The 24,993-nt window shown below is 37.7% G+C and overlaps 1 long non-coding RNA gene across 1 annotated transcript; it reads left to right on the top strand.

Annotated features, from left to right (window-relative positions):
* The first annotated feature begins 3,465 nt into the window (after positions 1–3,465).
* Positions 3,466–9,779, top strand: LOC132711797 (uncharacterized). The gene is made up of 3 exons (XR_009622544.2): positions 3,466–3,526; positions 3,847–3,965; positions 8,708–9,779. It is a non-coding gene; the product is annotated as an uncharacterized LOC132711797 (long non-coding RNA).
* Positions 9,780–24,993: the final 15,214 nt, after the last annotated feature.

Genomic DNA, 24,993 nt, shown 5'->3' with positions numbered 1-24,993 from the left:
ACTTTTAAAAAATAAAATGCTGATCACTTCTCTCTGTGTGTGTCTCTCTGTCTCTGTCTCCGACTATCTCTCCCTTTTCTCTCTCTATATTGAGTGGGGTTCTGCAATTTTTAACCCCCAGAATTTTCTGGGATTGTATGTCCCTAAATTCCTAGTATAAGTAATTGAAAATAACTGAAGAGAATAATAACTGAATGGTAACCTTTTTTCCCAAGAGGCAAGAATCACAGAAGAAAATGCAATGAGGTTGTGAGATTATATGGTTGACACCCAGCTTCCTTGTCAGTCATAATGCAAACTTTTTTGTTACCTTATGTTATAGACTATTTTATTGCAGTTGTTTGTTCTCCTTAGTTTTTGTATGATTCTTTGAGTTGCTAGCTTCATGGATTTTTGTTCCTCCTTGAAGGACTGAGGAACCATTTATTCCATGGTTGTGAGAAAATTGCTGTTCTTAAGATGAAGCAAGAAGACAGAAAAGTGCATGTTAGAAAGAAAATTGAATTAAATCCAGTAAGTATAGTCTGGTTTTTCATAAGGACTCTTGGTCAAACTCAATAGAAATCATACTGGAAACAACAAAAGCTGGATATTCAGCCCAAACTGACAAACTCAGGAGTCTTGGGTGTTTTATGCAGCACACCTTCCCTGGCTACCTACAACCCTTAGTGTAGCTAAGGCAGATGGCAAACAGTTAATGAGAGGAGCAGTCCATTAGTGGCACTACCTGGTATAACAGGCCAGGGAAGGTCAGTCTGGCTATCTCTATGACAGCTCAGCCACATGGAAGGGTCCAGCCTGGGGCAATTGGAGAGATGTTAAAGATTTAAAAAGAGTTTAGAAGAAAGGGGCTGAAGGCCAAACAGAGGTGATTTTCAAAGGATAACCTGAAGCAATTCCAGAATGTCTCAGTCTTTGTCTTCACCAAGAGGCTGGTCTCCAACTTAGCTCCAGATCAGCACTGTAGATTGCTGAGCTTTGAATCATATCAAGTCTGAGATGCCTGCAGCTAAAATTCCAGCACCTAACCTCAACAAGCTTCTTCCCACCAACCAAGAACTTGGGACGGAAGAACACTTCATGGAAGGTCAGTTCATGGGGAAGAAGAAATATCTAGGCTTATATTCTCTTTGGGCCTTCTATTTCTACCCTAACCACCCTCAATATATTTTGAACCCTCCCAAGACTTTGAGCTAAAAATATAAAAACATCTCCCATATGTATTTAGACTGGGCACAAATGGCCTTTTAAAATTCTTTCAAATTTTCCCAAGGGCAATTTTTGTCTTATTGTTAAGAGCAACACCGCTACTTGAAAAAGATAAGTGGAAATGTTCCTATGTAATTTTTCTTGTTATTGAAGTGAGAAAATCCCATGGAACTACAGACCATCGTGAAGATAAGCACACAATGAAATAAATTTATCATATACCCTTTGGCTAGCCAGTATCTAAATCTCCACCCATAAGAAACCATTTTTTCCCTTTGAGCAAATGTGTATAGCCAAATCTCTTTCCTCAAATTGAAAGAGAAGTGGCAGACAAAAATGCAGACTGATTTATCTGCCAGAATTAACATGTGCTGCTTTGCAAAATACATATTTGATGGCTTTGTTTGTATAATCACAGTCATCCCTGCAGGCAAGTGACTGTGGACCAACAGCACACAATCAGCCAGGGTCATCTGCAGAGAAGATTTTAAAAAGTAAAGATAGTGGCTGCAAATGCCTGATGAACCCCTTGCTCCTTAGGCTTTGATCATATTGTTGGGCTGCCATCTTGACTTCTTTGACTTACCACAGAGGCTGCTGGAAACCATAATTTCTGTGTTATTTTTTTGCTCATCAGTAAAAAAAATGTTTGAAATCAGTGGTGGCTCAGATGGACAGATAGGGAAGGAGGCTTACCTGAACCACTCTTTTCGGCTCCTGGAGTGGAGAAAGATAAACTGAGACGGAATCATCAAGAGGCCCCTCAACTCTGGTGTTGCATAAGGACCACCTTTGTTTTGACAGGCTGAGGGGAAAATTGATCAACCCTAACTCTCTCATCCATAGAGGTAGACTTCGACTTACAGTATATGCATTCATTTAGTGACCGTTCAAAGTTACAACCTCACCAAAAAAGGTGATTTATGATCATTATTCACACTTACTACCATTACAGCATTCCTGCAATCACGTGATCAAAATTTGGATGCTTGGAAACTATCCCTGAGTCATATGGTCAGCTTTTGTGATCTTCTGACAACCAAGGCAATGGGGAAATCAGATTTACTCAATAAATGTATTATTATTAACCTAACAATTGCAGTGATTCACTTAACAGCTGTGGCAAAGAAAGTCATAGAGTGGGGCAAAACTCACTGCTTTTTTGCTTAGCAATGGAAATTTTGGGCTCAATTGTGGACTACTTGTAATTTTTTAACATATTTATTTATTCTTTTTTCACCAAAGATAAAATGCAAAACAAAAAGAAAGAAAAAAACAGACTAATGAATATTCAACACTAACAGTGACAAAAATAAAACCCATGTCTACAAAAAAAGAAAAAAATCAAATAATCTATTTTAAGCATAAAAAAATCTACTCCAGCTGAAGAGCAATAGCAATAGCACTTAGATATACACCACTTCACAGTGCTTTACAGCCCTCTCTAAGTGGGTTTACAAATGTGAGCATATTGCCCCCAATAATCTGGGTCCTCATTTTACCTACCTTGGAAGGATGGAAGGCTGAGAAAGATGCATCAAAAAGTTAATATGTTCTCCTCCTCTTACATAATAGGTCTATAAATAGTTGTAGACTTTCCATCTATATTTAACAAAATGCCCTGATGTGGAAATCTATTTCTCTAATAATCAAATGGACACAACATTTAATAACCTTAGGCTTAGGCTTTGAAACAACCAACTGTGGTTTATTTTATAAGCCATGTTCAACAAAATAGTACTTTGGCTTTTAGCTGATATCATTCAACTCCCAATACATTACTCTACACCATTCCAGCAAAGCTGATTAGATGATATGAGAGTGTGAAAATGTAGAAGGAAATTGGTTTAAAAGTTGTTTTCTAGTGCTGCCAAGAGTAAAATGAATATTTAAGGAAATTAAACTAATAAAGAGATAAATCTCAGTTAATAAATGTTTTGCATGCTTCAGTGCAAAATAAGCAGTCCACCATTAGTAAAAGCAGTTGCAACCAGTTGTTGAGTCTTGAATTTAAGGTACTGTAGGAGCAGAATGAGCTAGAGATATCCAGTTTTGAATAAAATCTGAAAAGGAAAACAGAGAACTTTTCCTTTTAAACTTTTAAAAGATATTGATAAACTAAAGTTGTAGAACTGTGGACTTAGCCACTGAACTGCAAGTGGAGGATTTCTGAATAAGTAAAGCAACCCCTCTCGTTTTTACCCTTCAGGCCCATGAAATGAACTTTGACCTGATGGCCAATAACCTTCAGTCAAATTTGAAACACTGGGAGTAGCAGGGAACATCAGTGCTTCCTCAAGCTAATCAATAGGAAAGTGTAAATAGGATGCAATGTCTATTAGTGTTTTTGCTTCCCACTCCAACAAAAGGGAGGGAAAAAATGGCTCGTATTCTTCTTCCTTATTTTCAGTACATGTTGCATACAGTTGTTGGCCCTTTGCAAAACAAAACAAGTCCTCCTTCCCAAATCTGAAGGATTGAAACAATTGGAGGCTACGTGGGGCTCCAGTCCCATTTCTTCTGCTTGCGTTACAAAAGCAATGGCAACCTATGGAATTGAACAAGTAAACATGTTAACATTTGGGCAATCAGCTGTTTTCCTGAATTTCTTTTGATTGTAAATTCAAACTTCTATAGAACCAGTAGTAAAACCGGCGGGAGGCTCCGTCCACTGACCCGAGATGTCATGAAAACGCTTCTGTGCATGTGCAGAAGAGCGTGCGTGTGTGCGGCCCCGTTACAAATCGGTAGTAAAGGTAAGTAGAACCCACCTCTGATTGAAAGGCTTGTTTTTACTGTTGTGTTTACAGCTGTTTGCTGTGCACAGTAGCCGCCTCAGTGCAGGGTAAAACTGGCAAAACCTGTGTCCACTTCTCTTTTATCTTTGGCTAGTGTCACCTAGATACCGTGAAAACTACAATAGACTGCTGCTTAGTCTTCTTCTTTCTTCTCAGCAACTATCTTGATCCTAAATTTTCGTGAAATATGTCCTCAATTAAAGCTCCAGGAGTGAGCAGAAATCAAGAGCTTGTTTGCCTTAAATTCAGGAGAAAGAAGACAGAGAGGCAAATGTCCCCATCAATGAAGAAACTGGGCTGCCAAGCAGCTGGGTATTTGAAAGGAAAAATTAGCTTTGCTGCAGTTTCAGATGAACTGTATTTGAACTGGCAATAAATCAGCTCACCTTTCCAGCATTGCTGGTAAGGTGGGAGCAGAAAGAACCCCAGCTGCTTTTGAACTGGTGCAGGATCCTCAAGTGAAGGCATCAGAAAAGTCAGAGAGGAAGTTTGCCAATATCCAGGACAAGATGGTAGGTAATCAGTCACAATAATGTGCCTGCCATTTTGCAGTTTGACTTTCTTCTGTGAATTTCTCTGCATATCCTATTTTAATTCACAATTTCCCCTCCATTTGAAAGGTGCTGTTGAGATTTCAGTCACTTTAAATTCTGAACTGTAGACCTAATATTTCAGCTTTGTATATTCTGTAATTAAAAAAAAAAGATGAGAACTAATTCAGTATTGGAGACAGCCTGGTCCCAAATGATACCCTTAAATTGTTAAGACTTCAGCACCCATAATCCCAGCAGCATTAGATTGATCTAGAACCTTTTGTCCCAATGTACTTGCTATTTCTTTTTAATTTTTAAATGTTATTTCTGCTCTTAACTCAGAAATTGTACTTTTTGTTGCTTTGGACTAGTATATCTGTAAAATTGAACAGCCTGTAAATTTTGTTAGTGAAAAATCTTCACCAAATTTATAGATTATTTTGTTAATTAAGATGTTGATATTCTTTGATTTATGTAGAAATATTTTTCAACAACGTGCTCTCTATTCTGTTCCATCCTTGACCACTTCATTTTAGCTGCTGGGCACCTTCAGCTAGATTTTCTTTAATCTTCCTTGTGAAACATTCTTAGTAATGAATCTGACAAGTTGGTCTCCTGAAGTGTGCTTATGCTATTTTCTTGTCCCTCCAGTAAAATAGATCCCTCCCTCTCTCTCTCACACACATATGCATCTTGTAAATTATACACCTATCTGTCTTGGAATCGTTTTGCCTCAATGCTACTTGTGACACCAAAACAAGCAGCAGAATCTAATGGATTGCTGGTGATTATAACAAGACTTGGTGTGGTCAGCTTTGGCCATTAGTGCAAGGTCAAAGGTTTCTACAAACATTTAGCATTCAATGAAATCCAAAAACTTTAGTTTGCTTGTTTTGAGTTTAACCTATACCTTCAGGCTATCCACTGTCATGGCAGTGGATATGTATTATCAGCTATACATCATCAGATATATGGAGTGATTTGGCTTTTGTTACGAGGTCACCAACAATGTCCTCAAATCAACAGAAAATTTCCTATATCTCATGTTATAGATTTTTTTAAAAAAGAAGGCTGATAGAGCTTCCTAGAAAAATATCATCACAGCTTTCTTCTCAAGTGTAACCCCACTCTGTGAAGTTTATTTATTGATTCAAGCCTTCTTTTAATTCAAGGGGATGAAAAACTGGATTTGTTATCCATAACAGAAGTGTGATTTGTAGCATGGACTGATTATAAAGTCACGTCCCTTTCAGAAATAAGTTTAATATAGACTACAGAACTGTCTTGGGTAGAAATCTCATTTTGAACTTTGACCCAAGTTTTAAAAAATGCCACGAATGAGGTATTTTCAATTCTTAACATTTTAATTCACCAATATACATATACAGCAGTAGTTCTGTTCGCAACATAGAAATTAAGCAAGAAAAACTGTTCTTGTTGCTTCTCCTCCATAGTAGTGAAAGTTTAATTTTCTTATTTGAATATTTTGGATTGCTGATACAGAAACAGAATTCTATGGTCAGAAAAGTGTCCATACCAGCCCTGGTTTCCCAGGAGATGATATTGTGTACCATTCTTGGGCTCGCCATCCATTTGTAAATCCCAGTAGAGGTTCCCACCATACCTCCCCACCATAAGAGTGAATCAGACCAAGAATCAATCTAGTTAAAAGTTGTTCCACATGATCCAGCAAACGTGGGAACTTTCTCCCATGACTGACCTAAATGTAATCTTGAACCAATTCTTAACATTTGCTATTCTCATACCAGCAGTGTCTGATGTGATGCCAGCTAAACCTACTGTCCTTATGTACAATGTATGGGGCATATCAAAGACAGAGACTGGGAGATTCAACTGGCTTCATTTTGGTCCTCTCCCAACAAATGCCATCAACCAGGACAAAGTTATGCTACAAATACTGTCTTGAGTGGGGGGTGGGGTGGGGGGTGGGAGGAGGCAAAGTCCCAAATTCCCTCTCAAGGTGCTCAACTACTGTTCCAGTTCCTTTTGAATACACTTTAACTAATATCATATTCAGAAAAGAGTCTGAATAGCAGCTGATCAGCCATAGAGGTTTCATAAAGAGGTTATGCAATGATTCACGTTAGCCTTCTGTCAAAGCCTCTGAGCTGGGAATTGGCTGAGAGATTTGACAGCTAGAACAGAGAGCCCAGTCTAAACTAGGTCAGGGCCAAGGCAGTGGTGAAATCCTCTGTGGGTTGTCACCAGTTCGCTGCCTGTGCATGCGCAGTGCACACCAAACGCATGCTTCGTGCAGAAAAAGGAGTCTTTTGAAGTAGAACAGTGAGGGGGGAACCTTTCCTAGATTTCTAGGAAACCTAGAAAGCATAGGTTTCCTACTTTCTAGTGAATATAAATCGCGGGGCACAGCTGATCGTCAGAAATACCAGTTTGTATAAACCGGTAGGTTTTTTTTCTACCAGTTCGCCTGAACCGGTGCGAACAGGTAGCATTTCACCCATGGGCCAAGGTGTTGAAGGGAGTAACTCTTCCCCATGCTAATGTGACCAATAAGAAGTGGACTGATTTAACCTGGTAGGGGTTATCTAATTGTACCACCACTTATTACTCATGTCAGAATAATAAGGGAAAAGAATAATGACTTTATTGATTAATTAGATGTATATTGGATTGTATAGTCCAGTTTTTGTTCTGCTAACAGTGATTCAAAAGTGACTCACTCCTAAGATACGGATTAGGTGAAAGGACATCAAGAGGACACAGCAGGATATATTTATATCATGTTTACGTAAGTGGAAAAAAGTCCTTGGATGTAGAACAGGATAGTTTATCCCTTTTTCTTTATTAATTTGTTTAATCACTAAGGATGTTGTAAGATGGGGTTCGCAACTTGGGCGTCCTCCTGGACTCGCGGCTGTCTTTAGAAGAGCATATGGCGGCCGTAGCCAGGAGAACTTTTTATCAGGTTCGCCTGATTCGCCAGTTGCGTCCCTTTCTGGATCGGGACTCGTTACGCACGGTCACTCACGCCCTTGTCACCTCACGCCTGGATTATTGCAATGCTCTCTACATGGGGCTCCCCTTGAGGAGCACCCGGAGGCTCCAATTGGTCCAGAATGCGGCCGCACGGGTGGTGACTGGAGCGATGTGGTGCTCCCATGTGTCCCCCCTCCTGCGCGAGCTGCACTGGCTCCCAGTGGTCTTCCGGGTGCGCTTCAAGGTTTTGGTTACCACCTTTAGAGTGCTCCATGGCTCAGGACCAGGGTACTTACGAGACCGCCTTCTGCCACCAGTAGCCTCTCACCGACCAGTTCGCTCCCATAGAGAGGGGCTCCTCAGGGTGCCGTCGGCCAAACAATGTCGACTGGCAGCCCCCAGGGGGAGAGCCTTCTCTGCGGGGGCACCTGCCATCTGGAATGAGCTCCCCCCGGAGATACGGAGGATCCAAGACTTACGCATCTTCCGCCGCGCCCTAAAAACGTTTTTATTCCAACAGGCTGGTCTGGCCTAACTCTCCCTTTTAAATTGGCTTTTAAATTGGGTTTTAAATGTTTTTTAGATAAATTGGATATTTTTAATTTGTTTTTTGAGCCTAAATTATTTAATCTGTTTTTAATAGTTTTTTAACTTTTGTATGTCTCTGTATTTTATTTTGGCTGTTCACCACCCTGAGTCCTTCGGGAGTAGGGCGGTATACAAATATGATAGATAGATAGATAGATAGATAGATAGATAGATAGATAGATAAATAAATAAATAAATAAATAAATAAATAAATAAATAAGAGAAAATAAGAAGAGATCACTCTTTTTACCATAATTAAATGATTTAATTAAAAAAATAAAATAGGCAGTGCCAGTTATTGTAAAGGTCAAAGGCAGTTGTTTTCATTTCCTTCATTCATCTAACAAATTTACTAACAATTTTGTTATCTGAAGGCCAGGCTGGGTCAGGCTTGTTGTACAAACATGAATTGAACGTAACTTTTTCCGGTTTGAAATCTAGCAGTTTTATTATGTAACAATATTAGATCAAATGAGATCCATTTCCTATGTGAAAGGAAGTGGGAATTTACTTCCCTTTCCACCTCATATACTGTATTCTCCCATCTCCAAGTAGCCACATGCAGATATTCTTATAGAGCACATACTCACAAAATCTATTTCTCATTTGCTCACCATGCAGGTAAAATCCAGTGCATGCAAAATCCAGATTTAACCCACGCCCTGGTCATGGTAAAGAAGAGAGGTTCCCCTACATTTGTGAAAGAAACACACTTTGTTTAATTTCAACAATGAAGGACCTTGGAAGCCTCCCATACAGCCTATCAATCAAGAATTGACTGGATAAAGTTTTTAACTGATTGACTCACAATAGTTTTTTTTCTTTTTTTTCACTTTATTAATTTATTTTGGTTCCTCAAGTAATCAGTCAAGACATCTCATATACATGCCTATTTATCCAGAGTTCCTGGACAGTGAAGAATTTGCTTTGTCTCTCTGATTTTATGCTTGTCATTAAATGCTCATTAGATTACTAAGGTCTAGAGCAGAGATATCAAACTCAGAGTGCTACAGGAGGCCGGGAAGGCTGAAAATGAGGTGCATGGGGGCCGCATGTGCCCAGTTTTGGTCGGCAGGATGCTGCAGGAGGCATCCGTTCCATCTCCCCCCCACAGAGGAGAACTACAAAACTGATCCGGCCCTCGGAAGAGATCCAGTTTGACACCCCTGGTCTAGAGGACTCTCTTGATCAAGCCTAGCCTTCCACCATTTGTCCCCTGGATCTATGTCAGTTTCAGGCTAACAGGCATAATCCTGTATTAAACTGTAATAAAGCAGCACCCATATAGAAAAAGTGTTAAAGAGCAGGAATGTGCTGTTTACTCTAAAAATAACAGTGATATTCCTCCTAAATTGCAAGATCTAAAACGTATTTCCAGAAATATAGGAAACTCCCTCATATAGTACTGGATCATTGCTCTGAGGTTTCAGGCTTTCCATCTTTAGTTGCAGTGTAAAGCATAATTGTATTTATACAAAGAATTTGGTATTTACTATATACCAATCTATGTGGGGCCATATTTGGAACATTATATAGTTTTCATTACCATCTTAAAAAGAATGGTGTAAAAGGGGAGAAACCAACAATGGAAAATGATAAGAAAAATAAATCTGAGCGCTTGTGTGAGGAAATATTTGGAGTATTTTTTTTTAATTTAGGGGAAAACATTAAAGATAGAGTGGACAAATACAGTGAAAATACAGTGAAAAGAGCCTGGTGGCTCAGTGGACTAAACTACTGTTAAAGTAGTATTTAGCTGCCAGCTGCCTGCAATTACTGCGAGTTCAAGTCTCACCAGGCTCAAGGTTGACTCAGCCTTCCATTCTTCCAAGGTAGGTAAAATAAGGACCCGGTTTGTGGGGGCAATAAGCTGACTTTGTATAAAATAGAACACCACTTGGGGAGGCCAAAAATCCCTACTAAGCAGGTATATACAAAAGTATGAAGGCTATTGCTTAAAAGCATTGTAAGCCGCCGTGAGTCTCCGGATAAGGGCGGCATATAAATCAAACTAATAAATAATAATAAAATAAATAAATAAAATGTTGCTATGCTCTTAATCTTATGACTTTGATTCATGAAAATTCAAATGGAACTTTAGGATCTATAAAAGATTTCATATGACTAATAAAGGAGAATTAAGAGGCTTGGTTGCCCACCTTTTATAAGGAAAGGTGGAATGTTTCATTCTGCATGAGAATAAGATCACTGGTGTGACCAAGGCAGTTTCTGTGCAGAGCCAGGCGTCAAAAGCAAGCCTGCAAATTTAACAGACTACTCAAAGAAAATGTGAGCTGGACCTGTAATACTGAACCGCAAGTATTTTACTGATTTTTTTAAAAAAAATTACTTAAGAGAGAGGAGGAAAAGAAAGAGGGAAAAAAAGTCTTTTAAAATGGCGTCGGCTGGAGGAGAGGCTGAAAGGGAAAGTCCTTCCGTTTTTTATTACTACAATGTAGCGGAATAAATACCACTGGCTACATTTGTAGACAAAACTTCGCTCCTGTGTCTTTTTCTCCTTTTTTTTCCCTTGGAGACCTGATATTGTTGTTGATTGGAAAGAAGTCTTTCTTGCTTTTTTTTAACAAAGCCTGCCTGGGCAGAAACATGGCACCGAGACTCATAAAGTCAGATAAACAAGAAGGGGGGGGGGATTCCCCCACCAACAACTTAAAGGAACAAGTCTTAACTCTTCAGTCTCAGAAACCTGATTTTAATATAATAGAATTTTTTATAGAGGAGATTGAAAGAAGGGAGGAGATTGTGAATCAGCAACTTGAAAAATTTAAGCAGGAAATTAAAGAATTGGTGAAATCTAAGTTTGATTTTTTGGAGAAAAAACTCTCAAAAGTGGCTAATGGTTTTACAGAATTTATGATACAGTTGGATACAAATACTAATGTACTAGAGTCTAAAATGGAAGAAATTCAAGATAAATTGGACAATAGAATTCAAAAAATTGAAAATGATTTGACAAACACTCAGGATAATAGCTTAGAAGAAAAACCTAAAATGGATGCTGATCAAAAGTATGGTAATGCAGAAAATCTGCAACAGAAGATTGAAAAAGAGATTTTAATGGTACAATATAATTTCACAGAATATGCGATAAGATTAAGAGGTTTGCAGGAAAATAATAGAGAGGATTTAAGGAAAATATCTTCTGAATTTCTAGCTGGGATTCTAAAGGTTCAACCTGACGAAGTGTTTTGTAGGATTGACAGAGTTTATCGAATCAACTCCGGGATTGCTAAGCAAAGGCAATTGCCTAGAGATGTGGTGATTTATTTTACAGATAAAGTAATTAGGAATAATATCGTGCAAAATTCCTTCAATTCTAATTTGCAATTGTATAGAAGAAAGATTTGGATTTACAAGGAACTCCCACCTAAGATATTGATGGAAAGGAAGAAATTTGGTTTTCTGGTGATTGAGTTAAAAAAGTGAAATATCCCATTCAGGTGGGATGCCCCAGTTGGTATTATATTTAGATACCAAGGAGAAAGATATCAGCTAAATACTGTTGAAAGAGCAGAAGAATTTTATCAAAATAGGTTGAAAATGAACTTAACATCTTCAGGTATAATACAGGATAAGCAGAAGGAGCCGGAAATAAAGGTAAAATATCGAATTACAGAGACTGTACCAGATGAATTGCCTTTGGATTTATTGGATACCCCAGCTGGACTATCTACAAATTTGAGAGAAGTGGCATCTAACATTAATGTGATGACTTATCAAGGCAAGGATAAGCATGGAAACCAATTAGGGGATATACAAGGGATAAAAAAGAAACATGAGATACAAAAACAAAACCAACAAGACCAATCTACAAAGCAGAATAAAAACCGACCAGATGATACACAATTTGCAGAAAGGAAACCAGGATGGAAACCAAACCCACAAAAAGAAAAGAAAAAAAGAAATAGGTGGCATAAAAATAGAAATTTCTAAATTAGGCAACAGTGAAGCCAGTGACTTTAAAATATGAATGATTATGTGTAAACACAGAAGAGGCGACGTATTGGTTAATATCATCCTGAGGATTGTGGCAGATCTCTGCATGGCCGTAATTTGGGGACGTGAAACGAGCCTTAAACTGATGGATTTGAATTATCCATTTTGGAATTTCTTTTTGTGTTGATAAACATATTATATTATCTTGAATCACAAGGCAAGAGAATTATGCTGGGGCATGCAGAAGATCGGGTTGTTACCCACTACGATGATGGGAATTAATAATCCTGATGAAACCCACAATTATTACTATATGGAATATAATTATAATGTCACTCGGGTGGTTGTTTTTACTTTTATACATATAAGAAGATATTTACTACTGATGGGGGCAGAGATGATTGAAGATCCTGAATAAACTGTTGCACCAGCAAGCTATGTTACCCGATTATGGATGTTGGTTCTACCAATCCAGTGGAAAGACCTCAAAGAAGATACTATATGGATTATAAATTTAAAGTTATTGTCTTTTCTTTTTTTTTATTTAGATATAATGGAAAATATAGACATATATTTTTAAGTAGTGTGGGCAGTGATTCAAAGATATTAAGAAATGTTGTGTATGGTAATTTTGCATGATAGTGGGTGAATAAGCTAGTTAGTAGATTGATTAGTCTAAGAAAAGGGATTTTTAAGTGATATATTTAGGGGAGTGGAGGAAATGGATAGAGTGGAATAAATGTTAAACTAGATTTTATGGGGAAGGCCGCTTTGAAATGTTATAGTAATATATATAGAAGATTAAATGTTAAAGTAGGACTTATTGTATAGTTTTAAAGTGGAGAAGTTATTCTATAATGTCATAGTATAATGTCTTTTTTTTTTCCCTTTCTTTTCTCTTTTCTGAAATGTATGGATAAAGGGGGATGTTATAATATTAATAATATTTTTAGTAAGTAAAGGTCAATATCTAGAGGAGGGAGTAAGTAATCTGTTATGAATTAGGTTTTTTTTTTTTTGTTATGAAGAAGTCACAGGGGGGGATGGGTGGGGAGGGGGGGTTAGGGAGGGGAGGGAGAGGGGGAAAAAAAGGGGGAAAATTTGTATTTGAAAACTTTTTCAATAAAAAAAAAAAGATCACTGAAAAATCTTTTAATGTTCTTTTTTCTTCTGTTTTTTCCCCAAGCATCCAGATGCAATAGTGGAGAAAACAACATTTTTCTATTCAATTTCATTTGTGCACATATAATATGAGACCCAATGTAAAAATGGTGATGTTTTGGTAATTTTCAAATATTGCAATGAATAATTGCATAGCTCAATACTGTATCTTCAACTTTTGACCTCTCTCTAATTGTACTGCTCATATTATAAAAACGATAAGATGTTGAATTTCTTTCATGTAACATTTGAAGCCTTGGGGCAGTTTTAATTAAGTGTAGCACATTTTAAATTTGTAATGTGCTCTTTTATTTGCCTAATTTAAATCTCTTCTAAAGTATACTCCCTTGGTTTAAAACACCGAACCAAGAACATCCTAGATTTTCCATCAATAAAAGAATGGAAAGTGGAAGAAGACAGTCTAATTTAACTAATTATAAGAGTATCTGCTCCTTTTGTGAAAAAGTCCTTCCAGATTCAGCTTTCACTCTTTTGAGGTTGATTCCTGGGATCTCTAACATATGAAAGTTTTCATGGGATCCCCAAGACCTTCCACGATATAAGGCCCTCCCCCTGTTAATGAGTAAAAACCGGTGGATTGGCATCTAAGTACAAAAATTGCCATTGGAGTAGCATCCTTAGGATAGTTTCCCCAAATTTCCAGCTTTGCGGATTTGGGGCAACTCTCCTCTTTATATACTTACCAATATACCAAATATTTTGCTGAACATTTTCCCTGATTCCAGCACTTTTTTTTTTTTTTGCCTATTATTTTCAGTCATTTTTGGTTTTTTTCAGACATTTACCTTTTGTGGCAATGGGTTCTTAATGTATATTGTGTGCCAACCATCGGATTAAACTTTTTTGAGGTAATTCAAAGAAGATAACTTTTCAAAAAATTGGGCAAATAAGTTGGAATTGTTTTATTTTCATTATTCAGATTTCCTCCTTTTCTTCTTTAGTTGTTTAATTGTAATATTATATTGTCATCTCAATCCAGTTATGTACATATAAAAATATTTTTCTTAATTAGCAAGGATGACTAGTTCTGATGACATAATACTGCCAATATTGCTGGGGAACACAAACTGCAGAGTGCTGAACACGTTCTCTAAAAGATTTTAGTTAAGCATTACAGAAGTAGAAGACTGATTTTTTTAAAAAAGCCTTTGAACTGCTCCATCTTGACTCTCTTTTATCCTCTTATTGCTAGGGCTATCGTACTCTTATTGCTAGTATATTTATTGCTCCATACAAATGGTTATTACTTTGGGTCTATTGTATTAATTTAGAATATAACGTTTTTGACTATCATGAATAAAAATCATACAGTAAACTAATGCAATAGAGTAAATCATGTTCGTTACTCTTATCTAAGTTTTTCCTTTTGTTCCTCTTGGACTACAGAAGTTTATGTTATTCTTATTTAGTCCGATACTGCATTTCTATGTTAAATCCTTTTTAAGGGATATTTGGAAGCCTCCCACATAGCAGTGCTAAGGTAAGAAAACTATGTTTACCTGCAGGGCATTGTCATTCCTCTCCACATCTCTGTAAAAGATAGTCCCCTAAAATGTAAAGGATGGGAGAGACTGTATGCTCTCCAGATGTTTTAAAAGGACCTGGGATCTTACAAGCTGCCCATCATCGGGAAGACTTTTTGTTGGAAGACTTCTGGCACTTGTCTTTTTCCTTCCTTGTCCGTGAAAGCCTGAGATCTGGCTTGTGTAAGAGGGAATCTGTCAACCTTTGGACAGACCGGCCCCAACGTGGCCTGAAGGGAGACCAACCAAATGAGGAGCATCCGTCTAGCTGCACTTAAACTCATTCCTCTCCTATCCCCTTAGGCCCAGCCCACCTCAGCTCTTCAAGAAAAACAAAAAACAAAGTCAGTAAAATTATCACTGTTAAGAAAGCCTGCTTGTTTCTAGTTATTTGGGGAATAATTGCATGTGTCAGAATTACACATTCCATAGGAGCAATCCTATGCTTTTATATCTTAATAATGGTTGATGGAAAATCCAAATTTTCTTGAAGTCATGGGAAGAAGCTTGTTGAATCACAGCAATATTTATGCAATTTTGAGAGTTCAGGAAAATTAAACACTGGTCCTTTTGCTGGCTTGGTGCATGTGTTTCTTACATAGTTTAAAATATTCCAACAGATTTGTTTGAATGTCTTTTGCATGGGGTTTATATTAAGTATAGTAACTGTCTTAAGAACATATGTTGATAAAGCAGAATAAGAAGGGAATTAGAGAACTTTGTTCTGTTTCAACTTTTTCCAAACAGGCATTTGAAGCAGATAATTTTACTCATGACAGGGAAAAACAGGATATTCTTCTATTCTGATATTGATAGAAATAAATCTGGATATTGTCAAGATGCCCGCAAGATGAGCTTGAATCCTGATGATTATGAAGATTGCATTTGGATTGCTTTCTTGATAATAGGAAGAAGTGGTTTGTGGTTGCTTTCTTCCAGTCTGTAGGATTATCTAGTGATCTCCCAGCTAAGAACCATCCAAGCTGCAAGGTTGCTTAGTTCCCAAACCAAGCCAAGATCAACCAGTGCTGCTACCTGCTGAGAAACATTTTTCAATGTTTCCTGTCATGAGTGAAAAGAATTTTGCTCAGTGGAAAGTAGTTGTTGGCAATTGCTCTTCAAGAATGGACCATTTTGGACCAGGGGGAAGAGTAGGATGTATTAGGGTCTTTCTCAGATTTGACGATCCAAGAAGGCAATTCTGACATGAAAATAAAATCACATTTGACATATTTAAAAATAATATGAGTATGATAATCCTTCTGCTGTTATTTTCAAGAAATGAAAAACTTCTGAAAAGCAGAGAAGATGAGAAGAAGGAGCACGGAAGCTTGTAGCTGTTGAATAGTGAAAGGATGGCAAAGACATGAGGGTGGTAGTTAAATACTAGTTTGGGTAGCACTTGTTCTTGTGAACATCCTGGGTTCTGCTGAATTCACCAGGCATCTGAAGATCACTCAGACCAAGGAATCTGTCACCTTTACCCTCAAAAGTTAAAAAGATCTGCTAATGGCCCATGCTTTTTCTCCATTAAATAGTGCTGTGGGAGATCCTGCACAATGACCTGGGGATATATCAGACAAGCCGTAAGTGATTGTCTCCGTCTCTCTTTATCCTGTTTACAATACAATAGCTTTTCCTCAAACAGAACATTCCCCCCATACCACCCCTTCCAAACCTACCCCTCCATACTCCTGGCTGTTGTTAGCTATTTGAGCCAAATGGCTGGTCCCAGATTTTCTGTGATATGTATGGGTTTCTGCACCTGGACTAAACAAACAAATAAGTTCAGTTTGCAAAAATCAGAACACAAGCATCAATATCAATTAGCCTTTTTCACTGGGAGAGCAAAGGTCTGCAATTTGGATGCTTGTTGTGAAGATTCACAGAGATGAGTGAGCTGAGTTGACTACCCAGCTACTGTTCTGTCCTTGAATTATTATCGATTAAGTATAGTACTGGTAATAAAGTTGCATCAAAGTTTGCTGGTGGTTTTTTTGAATGTTGTTTTTATAACGCTGGCAAAAAAAAAATGCTAAAAGTTTGGCCTATATTTTTCTATTCATAATTCAGATGGGAAAGAATTAGGAGAAGAGACTGCAACCAGGATCTGCAGATGTTGCAAAAAGAAAATCAGCAGCACCAGCCAATATAACTGTTGTGAAGGAGACTGGACATTGCAGCCATCACATAGATAGATAGATGTCCCCAAGCTGGTCATTCAGGTCTTCCACTGGTGCACCCATCATCATTATAACTGAACCCATCCAATTTGCTTCTGGTCATGCTCTTCTTGTTGTCCTTTTGCCTTTCACAAAGAGCTGAGTCTTCCCACAATATGTCCAAAGGTGTTCATTTGAGCTTGCTCATTTGTGCCTCAAGTAAGAATGCTGGGTTGATTTCTTCAATATACACTTGGGCTTTGTTTTCTTGTCCATCCATTGTATTTTCATGTTTTCCCCAACACAAAAGTTCAAAAGCATCAATATTCTTCCTTTCTTGTTTCTTCAAAATCCAAATTTTGGTTCTGTAAAATTGACTTTATAGCATGTAATCAAAGAATCATAACAGAGAAAATCATTCCCCGATTCTGATTGTGATTCTGATCTTTGCAAGTATAAACACATCACAGCATCTGCATATGTTTCCAGAATCTTTGTTGTTACTCTACCAAGCACTAGCCTACACCATATTTCTTGATCTCAAGTTCCTTAATTAATCTTAAAAGGCAGAAAGTTTTACTACTTTAATTTCCTAATTGTAAATTCTAAGGTTAGTTGCTATACCTCCTGATGTTCATTTGGTCTTTATATTTAACTTTAGTCCAATTTTTTTCCACTGTGTTCATTGACTTTCATTACTAGAGCTTGCTAATCATTTGCAAATGATACCACCTGCCAGGACTGGCTTCTTCCTCCAATTTTAAAACTACATTCTTCTTCCAATTCATCTTCCCTCAGTATATAAATTGAATAAACAAGGAAAGAGCACACAGCCTTGTTTCACTTCTTTGCCAACTGGATGTCAGTCTGTTTTGTCATGTTCCATCTGTACTGTACATAACATTCTTTGATTTGTTTGATCCTTCCTCGCATGATCTGTTCTACAGTCAGCTCCTGGCCTTGGCTCTGCTGTTATATCTGAGCATTTTCACTTCCTTGTACCAGAAATAGAGTTAATTTAATTTCTGTGTGTCAGGTGATGCCCATATATATAGACATTGTTTAATTGTTTGAAGACTTTTAGTGATGAGTATCTTGAGGATACCAGCCACGTTGTTTTTCTTGACTTATAAACCTGTTGCTTTGGACCTCACCAACATCAGAGACAATAATAAATTTAAAACATATTGTATGTGACAGCTCTTTCAGATACTTGAATATGACTATCCCTTTACTTTCTTCTGAACAGAAAGTTCTGAACTTTCTTCTTTACCCTCCTATGAACATGTTTCTGTTGGCTTGTATTCTTAAATAGCAACATCCCAAACCTAACCTGTTGTTTTTTCTTATTGGGTCAAATTTAAATAGAGCAAGACTATTATTCCTCATGAGCAAAGGCACAGCAGTCAATGTAAAACATAGGATTGTTTTTTATATGATTTTTAAAATCCTGCTTTTAACTCAAGGCAGTGAACATACAAATACTCCTTCCTCCTCCTATTTTCCCCACAACAACAACCCTGTGATGCAGGCTGGGCTGGGAGACCATGAGTGGCTCAAAGTCACCCAGCGGGTTTTTGATGCCCAAATGGGACTAGAACTTATATTTATTTGAAATAAGATGATTTAAGGAAACAGCCCTCAAAAGAAATTTGGGAGGGGGAGAACCCTGACTCATTTTTCCATTCCATAATTTATCCCAAATTCACATGGTGGTAAATAGTGTGGAGGTAGATAAAGAACTGGATAATTCTGTTTACACCAAGTGAATCTGTCCTTCCTTGGTTGCCATCTAACTAGTCCGACAATACTATACATGCCTAATCCACACCAGCTGTATAATTTTCATATCTCTCTTCTCAACATTTTCTTAGCACCAGTCCTTCTCTCTGCTGTCTGCCCTTCAATGCCTTCTACATAAGATATAACAGATATTGCCAGGTGTAATATCTAGAAAAAGAGCACCTCAGGCTGGCAACACATCAGAAAGTGACCTCTGTCAGGTAACCTGCCTGACCTCAGAAAGCAGAAGTTCTTGGAGAAGGGATTCTGAAGATTATCATAATTGGCACATAGGTTCACGTGGAGAAAAGGCTTTTAAATATATCACCCCCAGGCTGCATACAGCTTTAAAAGCAAAATCAGCTATCTTAAATTGAGTCTTTAAACAAACTTGAGAGCTGCCAAGGGCCTTTAGCACTGGAGCAATATGTCCTTTGTGGTCAGGAGCAGTTAATCATGCTGGTCCCCATGTTCTGCATTACTTGAGGTCCAGGGATAAAATCCAGCAGGTTCTGACAGGTTCTGGAGAACCGGTACTGGAAATTTTGAGTAGTTTGGAGAACCGGCTGGCCCCAGAGTGGGGAATGAATGGTGATTTTGCAGTATCCTTCCTTTGGAGTGGGGTAGGAATGGAGATTTTGCAGTATCCTTCCCCTGCCATGCCCATCAAGCCACACCCACAGAACCGGTAGTGAAAAATTTTGGATTTCTCCACTGATAAGAAATCCATTGAGGTCTCATTGTCATATGTCATTTATTGGCATTTTACTGTACATAGGGAGGGATTTCACACGATACTGTCACTATCTGCAATTTTGCTAGCCTCTTTCTTTTTCTCCTATAGCAGAAAAAAGCTTTTGTGAAGAAGAAAAGTAATGCAATCCCTGCCAATAATGTCATTCATGATTTTTCACATTGATTAGATAGGCAAATCATGTTTGCTATAATCTGGTTATAGGCATCCTCTACTTCTTTTGTGTCTCAGTTGGGCAGCAATAATGTAACTTATGCCCTGTTTGCATCCTTTCCTTTTAGGGAAAGTGTTGAGAAGACGATGGAGAATCAGCATCAGAGAATCCTAGAAGATATCGATTTCCTGAATAAATTTCAGACAGGATACAGGCCCAGGCATGAGGCATTGTTTATTCTGGTAAATGCCTTTGCAGCAACTTAGATGGAAGGAGTACACCACCCTTGGTTTTATGACACCATTTGGTGGTGTTCAATATCATAGGGCACAATGTCCTTCTGAATCATCTACAGGGCTTTGGACTCATGTTTTACAATGGTTCTGTTCCTACCTGAAAGTGCAGTTCCAGTCAGTGATCTTGGTGGAGAAATACATGAATTTATGGGAGCTCCAAGGTAGAGTCCTGTAGTTCTGAGTCCATATTGTTTAACATCCACATGAAATCACAGGAAGAGGTCATCTGTCAGCTCTGGAGGAGATATCATTTCTTTATGTTGCTGACAATCAATTATACATTCTCAAACTGGGCTGAGCCAGTGATGCTAAAGAACCCTTTAACACAGAGGCAGTCAGAATCTGGTTGGGGTGAAACAAGATCATATTAAATCCTATCAAGGCAGAGATATTAGTATTACCTAGACACACTGGCATTTAACTAATCCCATTAGTTACTCTGACAAGGGTCTTCTTCTCCTGAATGAAATGGTTGACTTGAGGTCCTCCTGGATTCATGATTTTTGTTTAAACAGCATGTGGAAGATGCAGCTAAAGTGGCTTTCACCAGCTTTGGCTGATGTATCAAGTTACAACCTTATCTGGATGACATACCTTGACTAGTAACTCAAAACTTGTTCTCAATCCCGTTGATATATGCTGTATGTGGGAATGATTCAGAAGCTGCAGCTGGTACAAAATGTGGCAACAAGACTATTAGCAGGAGAAACCGATCAATAAATAAGTATACTTATATTTTACTAGAGGAGTACTCAAAACTTCTGCTCGAAATAAAATTCCTTATACCACCAGGCTTTAAATTTTAGGTCTGGATAGCCTCGAACTACGCCGTCTACCTTCCGACCTATGCTTAGTTCATAAGATTATTTACCAAAAAGTCCTACCTGTAAATGAGTACTTTAATTTCAACTGTAATAACACAAGGGCTATCAATAGATTCAAACTTAATGTAATTCACTCTAATCTTGATTGTAGAAAATATGACTTCTGCAATAAAGTAGTAAATGTCTGGAACACTCTATCTGATCCAGTTGTTAGTCTCTCTAATCCCCATACCTTTTACCTTAAACTGTCTACTGTGTACCTTTCATGTTTCTTAAGAGGTCCCTAAGGGGGGCGTGCATAACCGCACCAGCATGCCTACCATCCCTGTCCTACTGTCCCCATTTATATGTAATCATTCTATGTGTTTATGGCTATGTTTTGCCCATTTATATACTTTTATTTGTGCCAATTTTTTTTCATGTTTTTTCATGTCTATATCTATACTGTTACTTGTTTCCTTGTACTTGTTGATAAACAAACAAACAAACAAACAAACAAATATTAAAGTTGTTGCCCTGGTTACCAGTAGGCTTCTTGGCTCATTCAAAGTTTTGGTTTTAATGGTTCTTCTCCTATATAATATCACTTCAGCATATTCAGGCAACCCCATGCCACCCTGCCATCTGGTCTGCTATGGAGAAGTGGCCTGCTGAAAGTTCTTTCTCTTCATGAAGTGAGCAGAGGTTGGGTGAGATGCAAGACCTTCTCTGAAGGAGCTACCATCTCATGGAGTACTATCCTCCCAGAAATACAAGCAGCCCCCAACTTGTTGCAATTCCATAAACAAATGAAAGCTGTTTTATTTCAAAATTGCCCTTGGTTCCAGCTAACCGACCGCAAGCATCTCTTACTTTTTAATTTAGTTTTCTTTTGTGGTTAACTTTTGATATTGCTTTTCAACTAGTTATCATATTTTAAGTTCTTTTTATTTGATATTGTGCACTACCCAGAGTTCTTTGGGATTGGTATGAGTTGTAAATTGTGTGCAATAAATAAATAATTAAATTCATATAAGTGACATGGTTATATGCTATACCTTTAAAATTGAACTATTTCTTTGCTTATTTAATTTGATTTATATGGCTGCCCGTCTTCCAAAGTGACTCTGTATAATGAACAAGATGAAAACATCAATATAATAACAAGTAATAAAAATCATTTAAAAATAATAATAAAATTAGAAGAATGAAGAATGCCAATCAGGGATAAACACATCTTTGATAAAGTATTTAATTTATCTATTTAAATCCCATCTTTATTATTTTTATAGATAACTCAAGGCAGCAAACACACACATTACTTCCTCCTAATTTCCCCCTCAACAACAACCCTGTGATGTGGTTTTGGGATAAGAAAGAGTGACTGGCCCAAAGTCATCAGGCTGGCTTTCATGCCTCAGGCAGAATTAGAACTCACATTCTTTCCCATTTCCTCTGCCTAACAGAAAGTTTAAAACACTTTTGGAAAGGCCAGAAGAGTTCGGGCAGATTTAATCTTCAAAGGGCTGGTGTTATCATTAATTTGTAAGAGTCACATTATAGAGATGGGTAGCATAAAAAAAATTATAAATAAAACAAGTAAAAATGCCCCTCCTGCTAGACTGGATAGAGTGGGCAGTAACAATCAGAGAGAGGCAATCCCTCAAATATTCTGGCCTCATGCCACAAAAATGGAATCCTACAGAAAACCAGTAGTTTGTAAAGCAAGGATGTTACATGGGCATACCAAGGTTCAGTCATAATTGTGTGTGTTGCTCCTGCCCATTCTAAATCATGAGTGTACAATCTTTTGGTTTCCCTGGGCTGCATTGAGTAAGAGGAATTATCTTCGGCTATATATAAACTATATATAGTATTGTATATAAACTATATACAATATAGTTTAATGTATATATATCACATAAGGTCAAAAGTTTACAATCTTGTGGGGCCACAATACTAGCTATGCAGGGCTGCATGTAGTCCATGGGCTGGGTTGGACACGCCTGTTCTAAACCAACTTCCAGATGCTTTTTATAGGCAGCACCATATGGAATGCATGGTCATAATTCACTCAGGAAATAACGGAAGTGTCAATAATTATACACAGTGTCTCCTGATTCAGATAGGGGCACAATTAATACCCAACATGAAGTTGTGTAAAAGTCACAGCTACCACCTCATGCATAGCTGGGTATCATCAGCATCACTTTAAGTATAGATTGTATACATAAAATGCAGCAATGATGACCTAGGACTAAAGTAAATACTAGAATAGCAATATCTTGGCTCAGCAATGTACTATCTTCTCACGAGAAGTAAATACTTTTGGCAAGCTTATTGGCTTGGTAAGATAGATACCAAGGTAAGGTAAATGTAAGATAGATACCTTGGTAAGGTAAATGTTCAGGTCAAACGGTATTGCCATGGAATCCTCAAAATATGGAATCAATATGGAACCAAAATGACAATATTTTACTATCCTGTCTCAAATTTAATTTCATTGTGGTAGGGGAGAGAAAGATGGAATCCAAATATAATTATTGTGTTGTTGTATCTATTAATTTTGTTTATTTAACACATGTACTTACAATTGTAAGTACATGTGTTAATTCTCCTTGACAATGTCAAGGAGAAAAAGATAAACTACATCCACATGCACTGAACTTGCAAACATTTTAGCTTAGTACATTGTATGGTGAGATTGTGCATATAGTTTATAGTCCAATAGGTCAAATTGGCTTAAGTAAATCACAGGGTTTTGCTGGAATGCTTTTAACCTGGTCAGAACATCCGTTCTGAAGTTGTCTGGCCCCAGGTGAGGTGAGAAAAAAATGGAATAGGTTGAGAGGCGGATGGAAAAAGAATGCAGAGTTAGCTCCATTCATACAAAAGTAATTTCCTGTAAAATTTGCAAAGGCCTTGCTTTGACCTATACCTGAATAATTAGAAGGACATTTTTTTCTTTACTCTATTAGCAGCCAAAGGTCATGCATTTCCTGAGAACTATTATCTTAGATTTTCAAAAGTAATTTTCAAATGACTGTACCTGGTTTTTCATTCAGGAATCATGATCATAAAAAAGATCTGCTGTGACTCAGTTCCGACAGATCTCGTCCTCTCCCCGCCCTCCACAAACCATTTACTAAGTGATGCATGAAAAGAATTTTCAGCAAACTTTTCCGTGGCAAAATGTATTCATTTGTATGGGTGGCAATGAAGTAAACTCTTTGACAAGTTCTGTAGATCCCTAACCTTGCTTGCTTCATAGAGAACAAGTGCTTCTCCAGCTCCACTCAAAATGCTAGTTAGTCATCTTCCTATTTCTTCTACTGCTACCCAATTTGACAGGCCTCTATTCTCCTAACCTCCTCTAAAGCTGAAGACCTGGCTACCACAAATTTAAATCCTGTTCATTACTCTTGTCTATAAGTTGGGTAATTGAACATTATAAGTTTGACTTAGTGCCAGGTCTTTGTAATTTTTAATATTTTAATGTGGTTAGTTTTATAGCTTTAAATTCTATTATTCTATTCTATTCTATTCTATTCTATTCTATTCTATTCTATTCTATTCTATTCTATTCTATTCTTAATTTTATGTTGTTTTAAATTTTTGATTGAGAGCCACCCAGAATTGGTAAAAGATGGATGATTATATAAAGGTTTTGAACAGACAGACTGAGCTGGATTTTCCCATTAAAAGAAGGGTGGTGATCCTGTGATGGGAAGAAAATTTTGTTTCTGGTCTCCCTCTATCTGGCCACATTTAAAAATAATGTTGCCCTGAAAATGGGCTATTAGTCCAACCCATGGGTGGGGGAAAAGTTTCAATTAGGGCTAACGATAAGCTAGTTACAGTAGCAGAAGACAGAGTTGGAAGGAATCTTGGAGGTCTTCTAGTCCAACCCTGCTCAACCAGGGGACCCTATACATTTTCAGACAAGTGGCTGTCCTGTCTCTTCTTAAAAAGCTCCAGTGATTAAGCACCCACAATTTCTGAAGGCAAGCCGTTCCACTGGTTAATTGTCTTCACTGGCAGGAAATTTCTCCTTAGTTCTACCCGTGTTTCCCTGAAAATAAGATCCTGTCTTATATTTTTTTGAACCCTGAAATAAGCGCTTGGCCTTATTGCCATGTGCTCAAAAGCCCGATTGGGGCTTATTATCAGGGGATGTCTTCTTTTGGGGGAAACAGGGTAGGTTGCTTCTCTCTTTAAGAGCTGAAGAAGCTTCTTGGATGAGAAGCGAAATGTCTTCAAAGAAAAAAAACAACCAGAAAGTCCAGTTGCCTCT

This window comes from Pantherophis guttatus, chromosome 4 (genome assembly GCF_059756535.1).
Source record: "Pantherophis guttatus breed Tessera chromosome 4, ASM5975653v1, whole genome shotgun sequence".
In the NCBI taxonomy this organism is placed as follows: Eukaryota; Metazoa; Chordata; class Lepidosauria; order Squamata; family Colubridae; genus Pantherophis; species Pantherophis guttatus.
This window is presented reverse-complemented; position numbering and strand designations above follow the sequence as displayed.